Source organism: Cervus canadensis, chromosome 26 (genome assembly GCF_019320065.1).
Source record: "Cervus canadensis isolate Bull #8, Minnesota chromosome 26, ASM1932006v1, whole genome shotgun sequence".
NCBI lineage: Eukaryota > Metazoa > Chordata > Mammalia > Artiodactyla > Cervidae > Cervus > Cervus canadensis.
The window spans coordinates 31,740,584-31,761,102 of NC_057411.1; the positions used below are offsets into that span (position 1 = coordinate 31,740,584).

The 20,519-nt window shown below is 38.6% G+C and overlaps 1 protein-coding gene and 1 non-coding gene across 2 annotated transcripts in view; both read left to right on the plus strand.

Annotated features, from left to right (window-relative positions):
* Nucleotides 1-20,519, plus strand: part of CFAP299 (cilia and flagella associated protein 299) — a 637,244-nt gene that overhangs the window by 108,985 nt on the left and 507,740 nt on the right. The window lies entirely within an intron of this gene.
* On the plus strand, nucleotides 10,416-10,488 carry TRNAG-CCC. Its single transcript has one exon. It is a non-coding gene; the product is annotated as a tRNA-Gly (tRNA).

Genomic DNA, 20,519 nt, shown 5'->3' on the forward strand with positions numbered 1-20,519 from the left:
CTTTGTCGGCAAAGTAATGTCTCTGCTTCTTAATATGCTGTCTAGGTTGGTCATAACTTTTCTTCCAAGAAGCAAGCGTCTTTTAATTTCATGGCTGCAGTCACCGTCTGCAGTGATTTTGGAGCCCCCTAAAATAAAGGTCACCAAAGGGCCATGCAAGACGGACAGGTCATGGTGGAGCATTCTGACAAAACATGGTCCACTGTAGAAGGGAATGGAAAACCACTTCAGTATTCTTGCCTTGAGAATCCCATGAACAGTATGAAAAGGCAAAAAGATAGGACACTGAAAGATGAACTCCCCAGGTTGGTAGGTGCCCAATATGCTATTGAAGTTTAGTGGAGCAATGACTCCAGAAAGAATGAAGAGATGGAGCCAAAGCAAAAACAACGCCCTGTTGTGGATGTGACTGGTGATGGAAGTAAAGATGCTGTAAAGAGCAATATTGCATAGGAACCTGGAATATCAGGTCCATGAATCAAGGCAAACTGGAAGTGATCAAACAGGAAATGGCAAGAGTGAACATCAACATATTAGGGATCAGGGAACTAAAATGGACTGGAATGGGGTGAATTTAACTCAGATGACCATTATATCTACTACTGTGGGCAAGAATCCCCTAGAAGAAATGAAGTAGCCATCATAGTCAACAAAAGAGTCTGAAATGCAGTACTTGGATGCAATCTCAAAAATGACAGAATGATCTCTGTTCATTTCCAAAGCAGACTATTCAATATCACAGTAATCCAAGGCTATGCCCCAACCAGTAATGCTGAAGAAGCTGAAGTTGAACGGTTCTATGAAGACCTACAAGACCTTCTAGAACTGACACCAAAAGAAGATGTCATTTTCTTTATAGAGGACTGGAATGCAAAAGTAGGATGTCAAGAGACACCTGGGGTAACAGGCAAATTGGGCCTTGGAGTGCAAAGCAAACTAGGTCAAAGGCTAACAGAGTTTTGTGGAGAGAACATGCTGGTCACAGGCATACATGCACAGATATCACAGCTCTGCTGGTCAGCCTGCTCTCTGTTATCCACAAATGTCTGCAGCATTTCATTTTTAAAGTTAAGACTGATTTTAAATTAGAGATGCACAAAAGCATCAAGACCATACCCAAGAAAAAGAAAGCAAAAAGGCAAAATGGTTGTCTGAGGAGGCTTTACAAACAGCTGAGAAAAGAGGAGAAGCGAAAGGCAAAGGAGAAAAGGAAAGATATGGGCATCTGAATGCAGAGTTCCAAAGAATAGCCAGGAGAGACGAGAATGCCTTCCTCAGTGATCAATGCAAAGAAACAGAGGAAAACAATAGAATGGGAAAGACTAGAGATGTCTTCAAGAAAATTAGAGATATCTAGGGAACATTTCATGCAAAGATGAGCTCAATAAAGGACTGACATGGTATTGACCTAACAGAAGCAGAAGATATTAAGAAGAGGTGGCAAGAATACACAGAAGAACTATACAAGAAAGATCTTCACGAACCAGATAACCACGATAGTGTGATGACTCACCTAGAGCCAGACATCCTGGAATGTGAAGTCAAGTGGGCCTTAGGAAGCATCACTATGAACAGAGCTAGTGGAGGTGATGGAATTCCAGTTAAGCTATTTCAAATCCTGAAAGATGATGCTGTGAAAGTGCTGCACTCAATATGCCATCAAATTTGGAAAACTCAGCAGTGGCTACAGGACTGGAAAAGGTCAGTTTTCATTCCAATCCCAAAGAAGGGCAATGCCAAAGAATGTTCAAACTATGAAACAATTTCACTCATCTTACACACTACAAAGTAATGCTCAAAATTCTCCAAGCCAGGCTTCAACAGTATGTGAACTGTGGACTTCCAGATGTTCAAGCTGGATTTAGAAAAGGCAGAGGAAGCAGAGATCAAATTGCCAATATCCGTTGTATAGTCAAAAAAAGTAAGAGAGTTCCAGAAAAACAACTACTTCTGCTTTATTGATTACACCAAAGCCTTTAACTGTGTGGATCACAACAAACTGGAAAATTCTGAAAGAGATGTGAATACCAGACTGACTTACCTGCCTCCTGAGAAATCTGTATGCAGGTCAAGAAGCAACAGTTAGACCTAGACGTGGAAGAATAGACTGGTTCCAAATTGGGAAAGGAGTATGTCAAGGCTGTATATTGTCACACTGCTTATTTAACTTATATGCAGAGTACATCATGAGAAATGCTGGGCTGGATAAAGTATAAGCTGGGATCAAGATAGCCAGGAGAAATATCAATAACCTCAGATATACAGATGACACCACCCTTATGGCAGAAAGTGAAGAGGAACTGAAGAGCCTCTTGATGAAAGTGCAAGAGAAGAGTTAAAAAGCTGGTTTAAAATGCAACATTCAGAAAACTAAGATCATGGCCTCTGGTCTCGTCACTTCATGTCAAATAGATGGGGAAACAATGGAAACAGCGAGAGACTTTATTTTTTTGGTCTCCAAAATCACTGCAGATGGTGACTGCAGCCACAAAATTAAAAGACACTTGCTCCTTGGAAGAAAATCTATGACCAACCCAGACAGCATATTAAAAAGCAGAGATATTACTTTGCTGACAAAGATCTGTCTAGTCAAATGTATGGTTTTTCCAGTAGTCATGTATGGGTGTGAGAGTTGGACTATAAAGAAAGTTGAGAGCTGAAGAATTCATGCTTTCAAACTGTGCTGTTGGAGAAGACTCTTGAGAGTCCTTTGGATTGTGGGGAGATCCAAGCAGTCCATTCTAAAGGAAATCAGTCCTGAATATTCATTGGAAGGACTGAAGCTGAAGCTGAAACTCCAATACTTTGGCCACCTGATGTGAAAAAGTGACTCATTGGAAAAGACCCTGATTCTGGGAAAGATTGAGGGCAAGAGGAGAAGGGGACAACAGAAGATGAGATGGTTGGATGGCATCACTGACTTGATGGGCATGCGATTGAGCAAGTTCTGGGATTTGGTAATGGACAGGGAAGCCTGGTGTGCTGCAGTCATTGGTTGCAAGGAGTCGGACACAACTGAGCGACTGAACTGAAAAGTATCTAAATTCTAGCCAAGATCATGTTATTTTTGGCCACCTTTGGCTAAATAACAAGCAAGCTAATTTTGACTCTATTTTGTAAAGTCAAAGAAAAAATATTGCACATTCTAGTAAAGAATTTCTATGCCAAATTTAAGCCTGGATCCAATGTTAAGAGTAACTTATAACTCCCTAAAATGTAGAAGTTTGCTAGAACCTTAACATTACTGTGCTGCCAATTGCTTACTGTTTCATTTACTTACATTACTGGTACTTAAGCTAAAGGAAACTGAATGTGGCTGTTTAATTTAAGACATAAGAAACTATGTACTGTATTTTCTATGTATTTTACTCTTTTAAGAAAATGATGATTTTTACCTAAGAAGTGAAAAAGGTGACATTCATGGCCACTCAAAATGTTGCAGTGCTATACAGTACACCCAATAGTGCGTGATGCAGAACTTTATAAACAATAAGTGTTTTTCAGTTTTTCAATATTTAAAACTTTGCTCCGAACATGTCAGAGCTTTACAGGTGAGATATATCGTCCAGGATCCCGAACTTCAAAGGCTTAAAAAATAAACTGCAAACTAGCAAACTTTTGGTTTTTGTTTTACTTGCTTTATTTTTGTAACCTTTCCTTTTAAGCACACTTTTTCTTGCTTTTGCCATTTGCAGATAAAGTTAGTAGTACTGAAATAATTCATTTAAAAATAAATTTGAAATGGGCTGAGCTTTCTATGAGTTGTACCAAATGACATAAAACTGTGAGATTCAGAGATTTTATCTTTTCTCCTACCTTGTCATAATATTTTAACATCAGAAGGCAATGGCACCCCACTCCAGTACTCTTGCCTGGAAAATCCCATGGATGGAGGAGCCTGGTAGGCTACAGTCCATGGGATTGCTAAGAGTCAGACACGACTGAGCGACTTCACTTTCACTTTTCACTTTCACTCACTAGGGAAGGAAATGGCAACCCACTCCGGTGTTCTTGCCTGGAGAATCCCAGGGACGGGGGAGCCTGGTGGGCTGCCGTCTATGGGGTCGCACAGAGTCGGACACAACTCACGTGACTTAGCAGCAGCAGCAGTGAGCTTCAAGTTAAAAAATGTACCTGGACTATTATTGATTAATAGAAAAACAATGATCCTGTAAACTGCAGGGAATACTTTTGTGTCTTTTACTTTTTCAGTCATTTAATTTTCTACTCTGAAAGGTAAATCTGACTAGCACCTTTTTATCTCCTGTGATGAGCCTAATCTTTTTTTTAAAGTTTGAAAGTGTTAGTTGCTCATTTGTGCCGGATACTCTGTGACCCCCTAGACTGTAGCCCGTCAGGCTCCTCTGTCCATAGGATTTCCCAGGCAAGAATTTTCACTCCAGTTTCACTGGAGTGAATTGCCATTTCCTTCTCCAGGAGATCTTCCCAACCCAAGAATCGAACCCTGGTCTCCTGAATTGCAGGCAGAGTCTTTATTGTCTGAGCTACCAGGGAAGCCAGTCTTTTTATTAAGAATGGCATTAAAATGATAAATTATGTCAATGATTCCTTTGAAAATTATTTTACTGTGGTGAAGTTGTTTTCAGGTATTGATCAAATTTTATTCACAATTAATAGTGCAATAAAAATTACAGTTCTTGGGTGTGTGTGTTACCTAAATGACCTGGGTTATTTTATTAAATTACCATGCATTATATGTTGTTGTTTAGTTGCTAAGTCATGTCTGATTCTTTGCAGCCCCATGGACAGTAGCTCTCCAGGTTCCTCTGTGCTCCACTATCTCCCAGAGTTGTTCAAACTCATGTCCATTGAATTGATGATACTACCCAACCATCTCATCCTCTGTCGCCCCCTTCTCCTGCCCTCAATCTTTCCCATTATCAGGGTTTTTCCCATTGGATGTACTGGACCTTATTTTCTAGCAGGCAGAAGTCAAGAATAGATAGAGATAGAATTTGACATTTCTATTTTATAGAATACTCTAATTTAGGTAACAAAAATGTGAGAGGTACTGACTAAGCTGACAGGAGGAGAGTGGTGACGTTAGGAGGTCATAATTCCCTGTCAAAGGAGAGACAGGGAGGGATGAAGATTCCTGTGTTAGGAAAGAAATGACAGAGAGTCTCATGGGCAAAGATCCCCAAAATGCCCCACACATCCTGGAAGCAACCTGAGATTGTTCTTCAGGACTGGAGCCTGGGAACCAAATGCTTCAATTTTCTGTATACATCACCACCCTTCCATCTCTTCCACACTCTAAAAACTGTTGTTGTATTATAAGGAAATGAAAATAGATCCCTCTCCCTCCCTCTCTCCCTCTTGGGAGAGTAAAGGAGAAGGAAACCAAGGGAAGAAATGGAATGACACAGAATAAAAAAAGCAACCAAACCAACACACAGACTAACCAATTGCCGCCTTCTGATGCATTTTGGAGTTTTTCCTTAATGTGTTAACCCTCTGTAGACTGTTCTTTTCTTGGACCTACTTGAGCAAGGCTTCTGAGACATGCAGTCCCAAAGAAAATAAAAAAGGAGTGCCTAATGAATAAACACTTTGTTTGATTAACATTCACAACCCTGAGGGTTGCAGCCCGGCAACTCAAGCTGTGTTTCACATGCAGGCGAATGTGAACTTCTCTTTCATGCAGTGGCTGTAATTTCTGGGAAAACACAGATCCTCTCACAGATTGAGAGAAGCACAGAATCTACAGGGTTTGAGGGCCCCAGTTGCAGTTTTTTAGTTTCAATGAGGATACCTGAAAATAATTCAGGGTTCCTTAAAAAACTCCTAATTTCCTAGTAAGTTAACTATGTTGTTGTTCAGTCACTGAGTCGTGTTTGATTCTGACAACCCCATGGACTGCAGCACGCCAGGCTTCTCTGTCCTTCCCTATCTCCCAGAGTTTGCTCAAACTTATGTCCATTGAGTCAATGATGCCATCCAACCATCTCATCCTCTGTTGCCCCCTTCTCCCCTTGCCCTCAGTCTTTCCCAGAATCAAGGTCTTCTCCAGTGAGTTGGCTCTTTACATTAGGTGGCTAAAGTATTCAAGCTTCAACTTCAGCATCAGTTCTTCCAATGAATATTCAGGGTTGATTTCCTTTAGGATTGACTGGTTTGATCTCCTTGCTGCCCAAGGGACTCTCAAGAGGCTTCTCTAGCACCACAGTTCGAAAGCATCAATTCTTTGGCGCTCAGCTTTCTATGTGGTCCAACTCTCACATCCGTAAATGACTACTGAAAAAACTATAGCTTTGCATATATGGACCTTTGTCGACAAAATGATGTCTCTGCTTTTTAATATGCTGTCTAGGTTTGTCACAGCTTTTCCTTCAGGGAGCTAGCGTCTTTTAATTTCAGGGCTGCAGTCACAATTTGCAGTGATTTTGGAACCCAAGAAAATAAAGCTTGTCACTATTTCCATTTTTTCCCCATCTGTTTCCCATGAAGTGACGAGACTGGATGATGATCTAGCTATGAGCTAATAAAGAAAAAAAATGTTTTATTTTTTGTGACATCATGAATATTCATTAGAAGGACTGATGCTAAAACTGAAGCGCCAACACTTTGGCCACCTGATGCGAAGAGCCAACTCATCAGAAAAGACCCTGATGCTAGGAAAGATTGAAGGTAGGAGGAGAAGGAGGCAACAGAAGACGAGATGGTTGGATGGCATCACTGGCTCAATGGACATGCATTTGAGGAAACTCTGGGAGATGGTAAAGGACAGGGAAGCTGCAGTCTAGGGGGTTGCAAAGAGTCAATACTACTGAGCGACTGAACGACAACAACAAAAATTGCAGACCCAAATGGTATTGACTTAAATATTTTAAAAAATGGCACGAAGTATAAATTAGTGCCCTTTTTTTTTTCTTTTTCTTTTTCTTTTTTTTTTCCAGTGGGTTTTGTCATACATTGATATGAATCAGCCATGGATTTACATGTATTCCCAATCCCGATCCCCCCTCCCACCTCCCTCTCCACCCGATTCCTCTGGGTCTTCCCAGTGCACCAGGCCCGAGCACTTGTCTCATGCATCCCACCTGGGCCGGTGATCTGTTTCACCATAGATAGTATACATGCTGTTCTTTTGAAATATCCCACCCTCACCTTCTCCCACAGAGTTCAAAAGTCTGTTCTGTATTTCTGTGTCTCTTTTTCTGTTTTGCATATAGGGTTATCGTTATCACCTTTCTAAATTCCATATATATGTGTTAGTATGCTGTAATGTTCTTTATCTTTCTGGCTTACTTCACTCTGTATAATGTACAGAGTGAAATTAGTGCCCTTTTAAGCCCATATCTTTCTAGATCCTTTCTGCAAAAAGGATAGCAAGTGTAAGTCGTGGAATACCACCAAGATATTCATTGTTCTGTTCTTTCAAACAAAAGGAACCAAGTAATTGCAGGTTTTAAAAAATTGTGAATTGCTTATCAATGTCTGAAGCAAGGAAACATGCAATAATTTCTTTCAGAGTATTTTTAAAATAAATATGTATAAAAATAAAAAATGGGTATAAAATACTTAGGGCCATATTTCAAAATGTTTAACCTGAAGGTTCAGTTTGGAAGTATGGTCCTGTTTATGAAATGTTGACCAGCACCCCTGAAGCTATGGTAAATGGTTGTGGGGGCCTTCTTCCTTTTTTAAATTTATTTTTATTTTTGGCTGTGTCAGGTCTTAGTTGTGGTGAGTGAGCTTCTCTCTAGTTGAGGTGTGCAGGCTCAATAGTTGCGGAGGCATGGGCTTAGTTGCCCCACGGCATGTGGGCTCCTAGTTCCCTGACCAGGGATCGAACCTTCATTCCCTCCATTGTAAGGTGGATTCTTATCTGGGGAAGTCCTCTCATGGAGGCCTTCTGCTCCTGGGCAATTGTTTTCCTTCTCGTTCCCTTGAGGCTAACTGTGGTCGAGAGGCTCATCCCCCTCACCAGACCACTCCAAACCACAGAGTCAGCTAAAGACAATATTTCTCATCCCTCAACTCTTGAATTATATTTCCACCCCTGACGCTGACTGCAGGTCATCATTACCACCCCATCAAGTGCTGTCTCACCCCGGGCTGCTGCAGTCTTCCATTCCCTCAGACCTTTGCACTGCAGGATACCTGTGCAATGAGAGCAGCTACTTATGTGTATCAGCAGCAAAGGAGGAAATATCCGCACGCTAAGGTTGTGTTAGAAACTTGAGGGAAGGTAATCCCATGCCTGTCTCTCAGTTACAGAGAAGAGATGGTTCTCCATCTTTTACAAGGAAGATTTTTGGGTCAAAATTCTAGCAGAGGGCTGTGGAGAAGCCTGCAGAGCTGTTGTCCTGAAGCTGTGTTTGAATAGCGGGTCCACTGATTTTCTCTTAGGTTGTGTTTTCATGTGTGGACTTGAGGCAGGGATGTGTTGGAGCTAGCTTTCACAAACTAGCAAGACCACTGGGCACTTCTCTTCCCAGATAGGCCATCAGTTGGTAGCCTGAAATTGGCCAAGGTGGTTGCCTTGGCCTTATGCCAAGGCCTTTATACCTTTATACCTTTATACCATGTATGCTGGCAGATGCTATCACTCAGGGCCCCTGTCTCTCCTCTAGCCAACCCCAGCTGGATTTGGGGATATTGAGAGTTGCTTGGAGCAGAGCTGCTAAAGCCATTCTAGGTCAATGCCTGAGTGGCACCTCTGTCTTAACCACTTCCTAAAATGTAGACCTTGTTCCTTTAATTTTTCTCCTTTTTTCTGATCTTCATTTTGCTTTTGGTTTCCTCTCCAGACTAATCCTCCTCTCCCTCTCTAACTTTCACTAGTCTACTTTTCTCATAAAATCATCTGCCTCCTGAATCTCTTCCCAGAAAATTCCCCAATTTTTTGCCTTGTCTCAGTTTGGCAGGCATCTAAGCCTTCAACTTTACACCTGCATCCCTCTTGTTAAATGTGGGAGAATATTTTCCTTTCATGTGCTCTCCAACACAGGAATATGTAGTAGAGACGAAATAATGTAGATTTTAATGCTAAGTGCGATGATGCAAGTGGGGATGAGAATCAATTTACAGAAAGAAAAAGTTGGTACCACATAAGTGTTGTGTTACATGTGGTTTGTTTGTTTGTTTTTTGTCCTTATATGTAATCCAAATTTTTCACTGTGAAATGAGATTGAACAAAAGAAGTGTGACCACTGTAAATATCTTAAATTAAAGAAGATAGTGAGAACCAAAGTGAACATGTGTTCATTAGCTTTAGAAAACTCATCGGCAAATGTGGTTTAGAAAAGGATGTTAATTACAGTAGACTAATATCCAGCCTTTACAAGGAATGAAGTTCTCATCCATATTATTAAAACAATATGGATGAATCTTAGAGCAAGCCAGGCATGAAAGGACAATATTGTAGGAAATACATAGAGAGAGATAGTAGATTAATTTTCATCAGGGGCTGGAGAGAGGGGTAATGGAAAGTTATTGTTTGATGGGTACAGAGTTTCTGTTTGGGATAATGGAAAGTTTTAGAAATAGCCATAATGGTACAGAAAATTGTGAATAATTAATACCAATAAATTGTGCTCTTAAATATTGTTAAAATAGCATATTTGTGTTATGTTTATCTCACCATAATAGAAAAATATGCTAATTGAAAAAAAAGAAAAAAAAAGTAGTGTTATTTCTGGATACCACCTGGCTCCTCTTTCATTATTCTTTATCTCAGTGACTGGACCTACATTACCAAATAAATTTGGATGACTAGTAAAAAGCATTCAGCAAAATACCCTATTAAGTGTGATAGACATTTGGAAGCTTTCAAATTATAGGCTAGTAGTTCTCAATCTGTAATCTCTGACCAGCAACATCAGCATCGTGTGGAAACTTAGAAGTGTAAATCCTCTGTCTGCATCTCAGGTCTACTAAATCATGATCTCTGATGGAGCTCGGGCCCTGTGATTTGGGTTTTTCACAAGCCCTCCAGGTGATAGATGCTTGCTGGCTTTAGAACCAGGCTTTTAGGCTGTGACCACAGAACTGACTGCAGATGAGGTGGTGTTCTTTTTATCTGAAGTAGAACATGGGATTTGGAGTAACAAGATGTGCAGAAGTCTCAGTGATAAAATTCATGAGAATTTACTATTTATGTGACCTCGGGCAAGCTACTAGGTTGTCTCATTTATACAAATGTTTTCTCGTCCATTAAGTTGGGATAATATCAGTACTTAATTCAAAAGGTATTTAGGTGAACACACATAAAAATTATGCATTATTATACATTTAATATTAATGATAACAGTATTAACAGTAGCATCACATAGGAGGATGCTGGCTTAGGCTGTTAGGAAAGGAGATTATTTAATATATTATCTGTGGGTCTCCAGTTGAAGAGAGGAGGAGAGAAATTTCCTTTAAATTTTAATGACAGAGGGACTTCCCTGGTGGTCCAGTGGCTAAGACTCTGCATTCCCAATGCAGGTGGCCCAGGTTCAATCCCTGGTCAGGAAACTAGATCCCACATACCACAACTAAGAGTTTGCATACTGCAACTAAAGATTGAAGATTCAGCATGCCACAACAAAGACTGAAGATCCTGTGGGCCAAAACTAAGACCCATTGCAGCCAAATAAATAAATAAAAATAGATAAAAAAAATAACTATTTAAAATGTTTAATGACTGGAAAAATGACTCATTTATCCACAAGAAATAAGTGTCCCCTGTTTGTTTCTGCTAATGAGAGTTATGTAATTTTTCATGTGTTCATTTTTAGTTTGGTTGATAAGATACTCAGGGCCAAATTTGATACTCAGTCCCATCAATTACTTAAGACTTCTTGTGTAATATGTACTTCTTTTTATTTTTTTCTGTGATTCTATTTTTTAAATTCATCTAATTTTATTTGTTGCTATGTCATTTCTGACTCTGTGACCCCGTGAACTGCAGCATACCAGGCTTCCCTGTCCTTCACTATCTCCCAACGTTTGTTCAAACACCCATTGAGTCACTGATTTCTATCTAACCATCTTATCCTCTGTTGTCCTCTTCTCCTCCTGCCCTCAATCATTCCCAGCATCCGGGTCTTTTCCACTGAGTCAGTTCTTCGCATCAGGTAGCCAAATTACTGAAGCTCCACCTTCAGCATCAGTTCTTCCAATGAATAGTCAGGGTTGATTTCCTTTAGGATTGACTGGTTTAATCTCCTTCCAGTCCAAGGGACTCTCAAGATATGTCCCCAACTATAACTTCCTTTACACTTACTTTTTCTTTTGCCTTAGTAAAAAATGGGAGAGAAAGAAGGAAAATACCTAGGTATATCACTTGATTTAGTAAAATAACTACTTAAGAGTGCTAGGAATACCGGGAAAGTCTCCATATTGAAAGAATTCCTCTGTGTTCTTTCTGTGGTCATAAGATTTCTCAAGCTTAGCCTCTCCTCTGCATAATGAAAAATGATTTTCCAGTACCATGTAGTGAAAAGAGCCCTAGCCAGTATTTAGAAAAACCAACCATAAGCCTCTGTCACTTTGGACATGCAATATGTTCACTTCCCTCATCTCTTGAATAGATTACGAAGATCAAATAAGAAAATCTATGTAAAAATGCTTGGTAAATAACAAAGCTATGCACAAGTTGAAGCTGATATATATAAAATTTTGATCATATAGATACCATTTGTGAAATAAATGAGTAAACAATGAACGAATGGATTCTTCATCTGCCTTTTTTTCCTTCTCTCTCTTTCCCTTGTCATGCCTGAATATATTGGCTTCTAGAACAAAGTTTAGGATGATATTTTAATAAATAAAATTCATTTTGTCATTAAGAACATGGTATTCATTTCATGTAGATATCACCTCAAATGGAAATTGATATTTTTAAGCACCTTAGACAAATGTAATTGTTGTTATACATATTATTACTGAGTCACTTGATGTCATTTAATGGCTTGTGCTTGTTTTTATTTTCTTCATATTCAGTTGCAGATATAGTAGTTTTTTCAATTTCATGAGAATATTTTGTTGACCTTAATATTGTCAGTTATTTTGTGAATTAGGAATGATAGCATGACATATTATTAATGAAATCTTGGGATGCATTTCAACAGTCTAGCAAAATGTCAGCTTTCACGCAGCAGAAAACTGACTCAAGAGAAATGCTAGAAATTGACAAAATAGGATAGGGGAGAGAGAATATATTTTAGCAGAGAAGTTAATTACAAATTTATTTATTTGTATTTATAGTCAGTCATTTCATATAGTCAAACAATTTGGAAACAATATGAAATGGAGTTAAAGTTACTTCTATATGAAGTAAGTTCAGTTCAGTTCAGTTCAGTCGCTCAGTCATGTCCAACTCTTTGCAACCCCATGAATCGCAGCATGCCAGGCCTCCCTGTCCATCACAAACTCCCGGAGTTTACTCAAACTCATGCCCATCGAGTCAGTGATGCCATCCAGCCATCTCATCCTCTGTTGTCCCCTTCTCCTCCTGCCCCCAATTCCTCCCAGCATTAGGGTCTTTTCCAATGAGTCAACTGTTCGCATGAGGTGGCCAAAGTATTGGAGTTTCAGCTTTAGCATCAGTTCTTCCAATGAACCCCCAGGACTGATCTCCTTTAGGATGGACTGGTTGGATCTCCTTGCAGTCCAAGGGACTCTCAAGAGTCTTTTCCAACACCACAGCTCAAAAGCTTCAATTTTTTAGCACTCAGCTTTCTTCACAGTCCAACTCTCACATCCATACATGACCACTGAAAAAACCATAGCCTTGACTAGATGGACCATTGTTGGCAAATAATGTCTCTGCTTTTTGATATGCTATTCAGGTTGGTCATAAGTAGACATTATTAAAAAGTGATAATAATGACATTAATAGCTATTTGGCACTATTAAGAGGCACTGTATAATGCAGAAAATTACCCTCTGCTGGGAGATATCACAGTTACTCCAGTTTGAAAAGAAAGCCCTGAGGCTTGAGAATTTACATAATCTGCTCAAGCCTCACAGTAGTGGGTTGTTCAGCTAAAATATGAACTGAAACTATCTGCCTTTAAATCCTATGTTTATTACCATTATCCTAAAGGTTATTGTACACTATTTTAGCACTATTTTGATAACAACAGACAGGTATATGGGAAAACTAAACCAACCCCCCCAAAAAACACTCCAAAATAAAACCCAAAACAAATTCAAAAAAGCAGAACCCTAAAAAATAAAAAATTCCCACAAACCCAAACCTATTAACAAATGTTACTGATACATTTATTAGTCTTCTATGCCATAGTCCTCATATATTTTTATAAAGCACTGCCATGCCATTTAACAGACACTGGCAGGAAAAATCCTCTTGTGGCATTAATTCCATGCAACCATAAAAAGAATCCTTGCTAAATGCCAGCAAATGAGGTGGTAATAACTTCAAACTTCTTTACTCAGCAGGGAGATGCTCAGCAGGGGTAAAAAAAGATCTGCTTTCCATCTCAAATTTTTCAGTGTAAAACAATGATATGAGGTTCAAGTGTTCTTCATGACCCCTTTAAGTTGAGGATGTATTAACATGCGAGTTAAGATGTAGCAAGTTTCACAAAAATGATCTATTTTCAAAATTTAGCATTCAGACTCCGCAGCGTGACTGCCAGTGTTTCTTTAGCTGCTAGATGGGAGAGACCTTGCGCTCCTTCCCACACACCTGTGTTTACATTGAGGCCTTGGCAGCACATGACCCCGCAGCCATCCCTCACAGCTTTCGGTTTGCCTTCAGCCATGGCAAGCCGCACTGTCCCTGCACTTTCACTAGCTAGCACTGTTAGAATGTTGACTTAGGAGTCCTAAGCTTGGAATTTAATATAAATCAGTTTGTTGAATTTCACTCGTTTTAGAATGTCACACAGATATTTTCTTAAATCCTAAACTGGAATTGATTATGTCTTGTAAATACTGTTGAACTTTAAAGAGGGAATGGGGGTGTTGTTTTCATGTAACTTTTTTTGCTTTATATGGACTTAAGATATTTCTTCCCATTTACATCCCTTGGAAAATAGGGATCATGGGCTTAAAATTAGTTGGTTATTTAGCAAAATAGATAGCAAGAGAGGAGGGGGATAATATTTCTTTGAGGCTTCTTAGGTTTCAGGTACAAGATGTTAAGGCAAAAGAAATCTATAACCATACAACTTTGGAGTGATGGTGTAAGTTTTTAGATGCTACTTTTCATGAAAAAATTTGATGCATAATTAATCTTTTCATCAAAGTATATGACATTGCTTTTAGAGCCTGATGAATGAATAATAAGTAGAATGCATTGACCTCTAGATTTCTCAGGAAATAGCAGGTACTGTGGCTATATTCAACTACATGAGTGCAACTGATGTGATTAATTGATTCTTGAAAAAAAAAAAAAAATGCTTTCCTAAAGTTCATTCCTGAAGAAGATAATCAGTTCCTGCCCACAAGGAACTTAACATTGTTTAGGGGTTAGAGACAAGCAAATAGATGGTTACAAAATGAATAAATAAGAGAATTTCCAGAAGCCACAGGAAGCCCCTCTAACCAAAATGCTGTGTGGTCAGGGAAGCCTGAGCAAAGAGGGAGATATAGTCAAGTTCAGACCTGACAGGTGAGTAGGGGCTAGCCAGATAAGGGTCTGGGTAAAGAATATTCTAGGCAGAAAGTAGAGATATGTGAATTCCCAAAACCAAAAACAGATTTCTGCAAAATAAATTCCATAAAATGAGTCTAAAGCCAGTATCATTAATCCTTTGGAAAGGGGTATAAGGTTTAACTTTAAATTTATAATTTCTGATAGGTTTAAATCATCCCATCTTTAAAAAAGAATCTAAGGTGCTGTTTCTTTAGGGAGGTGAATTGTTTCTCATGGAATATCTCTTTTATCTATATATTTTGTGCCCTTTTGGAGTAAAATGGAAAGGGCCCCGCTTGTTCAAAAAAAATTAGAATTTTGTTTCAGTCAGTGAACTACTAAAAAGAGGTTGGTTATAAGCTACATTAGAACCAAAATTTGTTTGCTATTAAAAATTTTCTAGTATTAAAAGATTTTATTATAAATCATTCTTTTTACTACTTAAAATATATTTTGACCATTTAAAGTTATGATTTTAAAATGGAAGTTAAATTAATTAAATGAATAAATTTAAAATATAAGTTTAATTAAATTAATGAATATTTTGAAATCAAAGTTGAAATTTATGAACAGAATTCTGGGGATCTCAGGTACAGTATAGTGATTACATTTTGTGATACTGTATTGCATACTAGCAAGTTGCTATGAGAGTAGATATTAAATGTTCTCACTATAACATAGTGGAAATATATGATATAATGCAGGTGTTAGCTAACACTGTAGTGGTAATCATTTTGCAATATCAAGTACATTAAATCAACATGTTGTACACCTTAAACTTACACAATGTTAGTATTCAGTTATATCTCAATATAGCTGCAAAAGCATTTAACTTTTCATCACATTGTGGCTGTCTCGAGTTTCTCCAATTTTATATTATCACTGTTTTCATTAAGCAAAGGAACATGCTGAGTATTAAGAGTAAGAAAAATGTGTTTATTTGAACAATAATGTTTGAGTACATAATTTATCTGATAAATATTATTTTATTATATATACATTTTAACTTACTGAATTATAAATCTTTTCAAAAAGCTGAGAAGTGGGGTTACTGACTTGATAAATAATACTCCTTATTTTTAAAATAGAAATAAGAAAGTGATTGTAATTAGAAAAATTTTTTCTATCTAGAAATTTCCTAGATGGGGCAATAAATTTAAAGTCAGTTTCTGAACACTTAAGGTTAATAAGGTGTTAAATAATTCCCTTTTCATCTATAAAAAACAAACAATCTGAGACAAATTCACTTTTCTTCTTTGACATGGTAGGGTGGGATGAAGAATATATATATTCAAATTCACTTTAAAACCATTTTCTGAGGGCCGGTTCAAGATGGCAGTTTAGGAAGATCCTGGAGACTTATCCCCTCCCACAGACATACCAAATCTACATCTATGTTTTGAACAATGCCTTCTAAAAAAGACCTTAAAGCTAGCTTAATGGTTCTCTCCAGCAGAGGATAAAAGGGCTACATCAAGGCAGTAGGAGAAGCAGAGATGTGGTCTCACAAAAATTCCACACTTCCACAATCAGGAGGAAGTCTTACAAACACAGAGCTTCTTTCTGAAGAGCCAGGTGTTCATGCTCAATATCAAGCACCCCAACCCTTGGACCCTGCACCATAAGAGGAGCTCCCAAAAGGTGTGGCTTTGAAAACAAACAGGATATATTCAAGAGGCCCATTGGGGTATAGGGAACAGAGATTTCACTCCTAAAGGACTCACACATAGAGTCACTCACCATGGGACCCAGCATAAAAACAGCAGTTTGAAAAGCACATAGACCATATGTGAAGGAGATCCATTTGCTAATCTTAAAACATCTGTTGGAGGGGCAGGCGCCTACTGCCACTCTCTCTGGGAACAGAGTGACCGTGGGTGCCATTTCTGTGTTCTTTGTCTATCTTGCTAGCAGCAGTGGGTGTGACTGGTCCCAGGCTCTCCTACAGTCCCACAAAAGCTGGTGGGTGTGCCCCAGGTTCATGCATACTCATGGACCAACACACCCCCAGTCATCCTGAGAAAAAGGCCTACTGGAGCTTCAGCCAGAGCAATAGACTTCAGATTTACCACACATCAAAAGGCTACTGAGTTGCTCTGAGGTTATGTGGGCTGGAGGAACCATCTTTCCACTCTCCTATGGCCTTGCTGGAGAAGGAAATGGCAACCCATTCCAGTATTCTTGCCTGGAGAAGTCCATGGAGAGAGGAGCCTGGTGGGCTACAGTCCATGGGGTCACAAAGAGTCAGAGACGACTGAGTGACCAACACTGGCCTTGCTACAGCTTGCTGGTACTCCCAGAAAGGAGTTGATACTCCTGCCTGGACCCGTGATTTTTGTAACTTTGTTCAAGAAGACATATCCAGATCACAAGCTTAGGAGGCCAGCAGGGTTTATCTTTGAGGTTCCACAAGACAGTATGTGTGTATCTGCTTTAAAAGCTGCTGCCTGAGGGTCTGACTTATCAGCCTGAAACTAGGTTCTAACTGAGATCTCTCTGTCTGGAATGCTAACAAGTCTTGGCACACCCTCAATAACTAGAACCTATCAAGAATAAATCAGGTTGCTTAAACAATCACAAAGGTTCAAGAGACAACTAAAAACTAGAGCAAGGTTGAATGATAAGGTTCATTTCTTACACAAGGCCACTCCTTCAAATCTGAGAGAAGGAGTTCCCCTGCCCCGCCCCCTGCCCAGTATATAGACGCAAACATGGAGAGTCAAACAAATGAGGAAATGGAGGAAAATGTTCCCAATGAAACAATAAGATAAAATCCCAGGGGAAAAAATCCTTAATGAAATGCAGATGAATAATTTAGCTGATAAAGAGTTCAAAGTAATGGTCATAAAGATGAGACCTTTAACAAAGAGAAAATATAAGAAAGTAGCAAATGGAAGTTGAAGTTGAATTACAGAATATAATAATTGTGCTGAAAAATATGCTAGAGGCGTTCATCAGAAGACCAGATGAAACAGCAGAAAGGATCAGGGATCTGGAAGGCTGGCCAGTGGAACTCATTCAAACAGAATAGCAAAAAGTGTTTAAAAGTGAAGGTATCTTAAGGTACCTATGAGACAACATGAAGCAGAACAACATTTACATTATAGGAATTCCAGAAGAAAAAGGGGGCAGAAAACTTATTTGAAGAAATAATGGCTGAAAATTTACCTAACATGGGGAGGAAATACAATCCAGATCCAGAAAGCCCAGAGAGTTTCAAATAAGAGGAACCCAGAAAGATTTACACCAAGATGCATTATAATTAAAATGTCAGAGTTCAAGAGTGAATCTTGAAAGAGTAAGGGAAAAAAACAAACAAACCACTTGTTATATACAAAAGAATCTCCAAATGACTATTAGATTTTCAGCAGAAACTTTGTAACCCAGAAAGGAGTGCTGTGATATATTCAAAGTGCTGAAAGGAAAAACTTTCAAACAAGAATACTCTGCCTGGTCAGATTATCATTCAGATTGAAGGGAGATAGTTTTCCAGACAAGCAAAAAGTAAAGGTATTTATTACCACTAAACTGGTCTTGCAAGAAATGTTAAAGGGACTTCCTTAAGGTAAAAAATAATTAGTATCAAGAAAACATATGTTTATGAATATCTCACTGGTAAAGGTAAATATGTAGTAAAGGATAGGGGATTGATTACTTATAGAGCTAGTACAAAGGTTAAAAGGCAAAAGTAATAAAAATAACTGCAACTATAATAATTAGTTACATAGAATAAAAAGATGTAATATGTGATATCAAAAACATAAAATGTGGGAAAAGAGTAAAAATATACAATTTTAGAATGTGTTCAAACTTAAATTTCCAAGAACTTAAAATAGACTAGTACTCACACATACACACACACAAACACTTACATACACATACATGTATATGCATATGTACATACATAGGCTATCAAATATGAGCCTCTTGGTAACCACAAATGAAAAATGGACAGTACATACCAAAAGAAAATGAGAATGAGTTCTAAGCATAACACTAAAGAAAATCATCAAACCATAAGGTAGAACAAGAGAAGAAGAAATAGAGAGGAACTACAAAACAGCCGGAAAACAATTACGAGAAATGTAAATGGGCTTAATTCTCCAATCAAAGTAAGTGACCAAATGGATAAAAAACAAGACCCTATTTTGCTGCCTATAAGACACTCACTTCAGATGTAAGCACACACACAGACTGAAAGTAAAATGATGCAAAAAAGACATTTCATATAGGTAGAGAGCAAAGAAGGCTGAGGTAGCTACATTTACATCAGGCAAAATAGACTTTAAAATAGACTGTAATAAAAGATAACGATGATCATTACATAATGATTAAGGGGTCAATCCAACAGAAGATATAACATTTGGAAATATTTATTCACCCAACATAATCTGAGCCACAGTCAGCTCCCAGTCTTGTTTTTGCTGACTGTATAGAGCTTCCCCATCTTTGGCTGCAAAGAATATAATCAATCTGGTTTCGGTATTGACCATCTGGTGATGTCCATTCGTAGAGTCTTCTCTTGTGTTGTTGGAAGAGGGTGTTTGCTATGACCAGTGCGTTCTCTTGGCAAAACTCTGTTAGCCTTTGCCCTGCTTCATTCTGTACTCCAAGGCCAAATTTGCCTGTTACTCCAGGTATCTCTTGACTTCCTGCTTTCGCATTCTAGTCCCCTCTGATGAAAAGGACATCTTTTTTGGGTGTTAGTTCTAGAAGGTCTTGTAGGTCTTCATAGAACCATTCAACTTCAGCTTTTTCAGCATTACTGGTTGAGGCATAGACTTGGATTACTGTGATATTGACTGGTTTCCCTTGGAAATTGAGAAAGTAGGGAAAACCACTAGACCATTCAGGTATGAGCTAAATCAAATCCCTTATACAGTGGAAGTGACAAATAGATTCAAGGGTTTAGATCTGATAGACAGAGTACCTGAAGAACTATGGATGGAGGTTTGTGACATTGTATGGGAGGCAGTGATCAAGACCATCCCCAAGAAAAAGAAATACAAAAAGGCAAAATGATTGTCTGAGGCCTTACAAATAGCTGAGAAAAGAAGAGAAGCTAAAGACAAAGGAGAAAAGGAAAGATATACCTACTTGAATGCAGAGTTCCAAAGAATAGCAAGGAAAGATAAGAAAGCCTTCCTCAGTGATCAGTGCAAAGAAATAGAAGAAAATAATAGAATGGGAAAGACTAGAGATGTCTTCAAGAAAATTAGAGATGACAAGGGAACATTTCATGCAAAGATGGGCACAATAAAGGACAGAAATGATATGGACCTAACAGAAGCAGAAGATATTAAGAGGTGGCAAGAATACACAGAAGAACTATACAAAAATGATCTTCATGACCCAGATAACCATGATCGTGTCATCACCCATCTAGAGCCAAACATCCTGGAATGCAAAGTCAAGTGGTCCTTAGGAAGCATCACTATGAACAAAGCTAGTGGAGATGATGGAATTCCAGTTGAGCTATTTCAAATCCTAACAGATGATGCTGTGAAAGTGCTGCACTCAACATGCCAGCAAATTTGAAAAACTGAAGAGTGGCTACAGGACTAGAAAAGGTCAGTTTTCATTCCAATTCCAAAGAAAGGCAATGCCAAAGAATGCTCAAACTACTGCACAATTGCACTCATCTCACATGCTAGCAAAGTAATGCTCAAAATTCTCCAAGCCAAGCGTCAGTACTGTGTGAACCGTGAACTTCCAGATTTTCAAGCTGGATTTAGAAAAGGCAGAGGAACCAGAGATCAAATTGCCAACATCCGTTGGATCATTGAAAAAGCAAGGGAGTTCCAAAAAGCATCTACTTTGCTTTATTGACTACACCAAAGCTTTTGACTGTGTGGTTCACAACAAACTGTGGAAAATTCTTCAAGAGATGGGAATACCA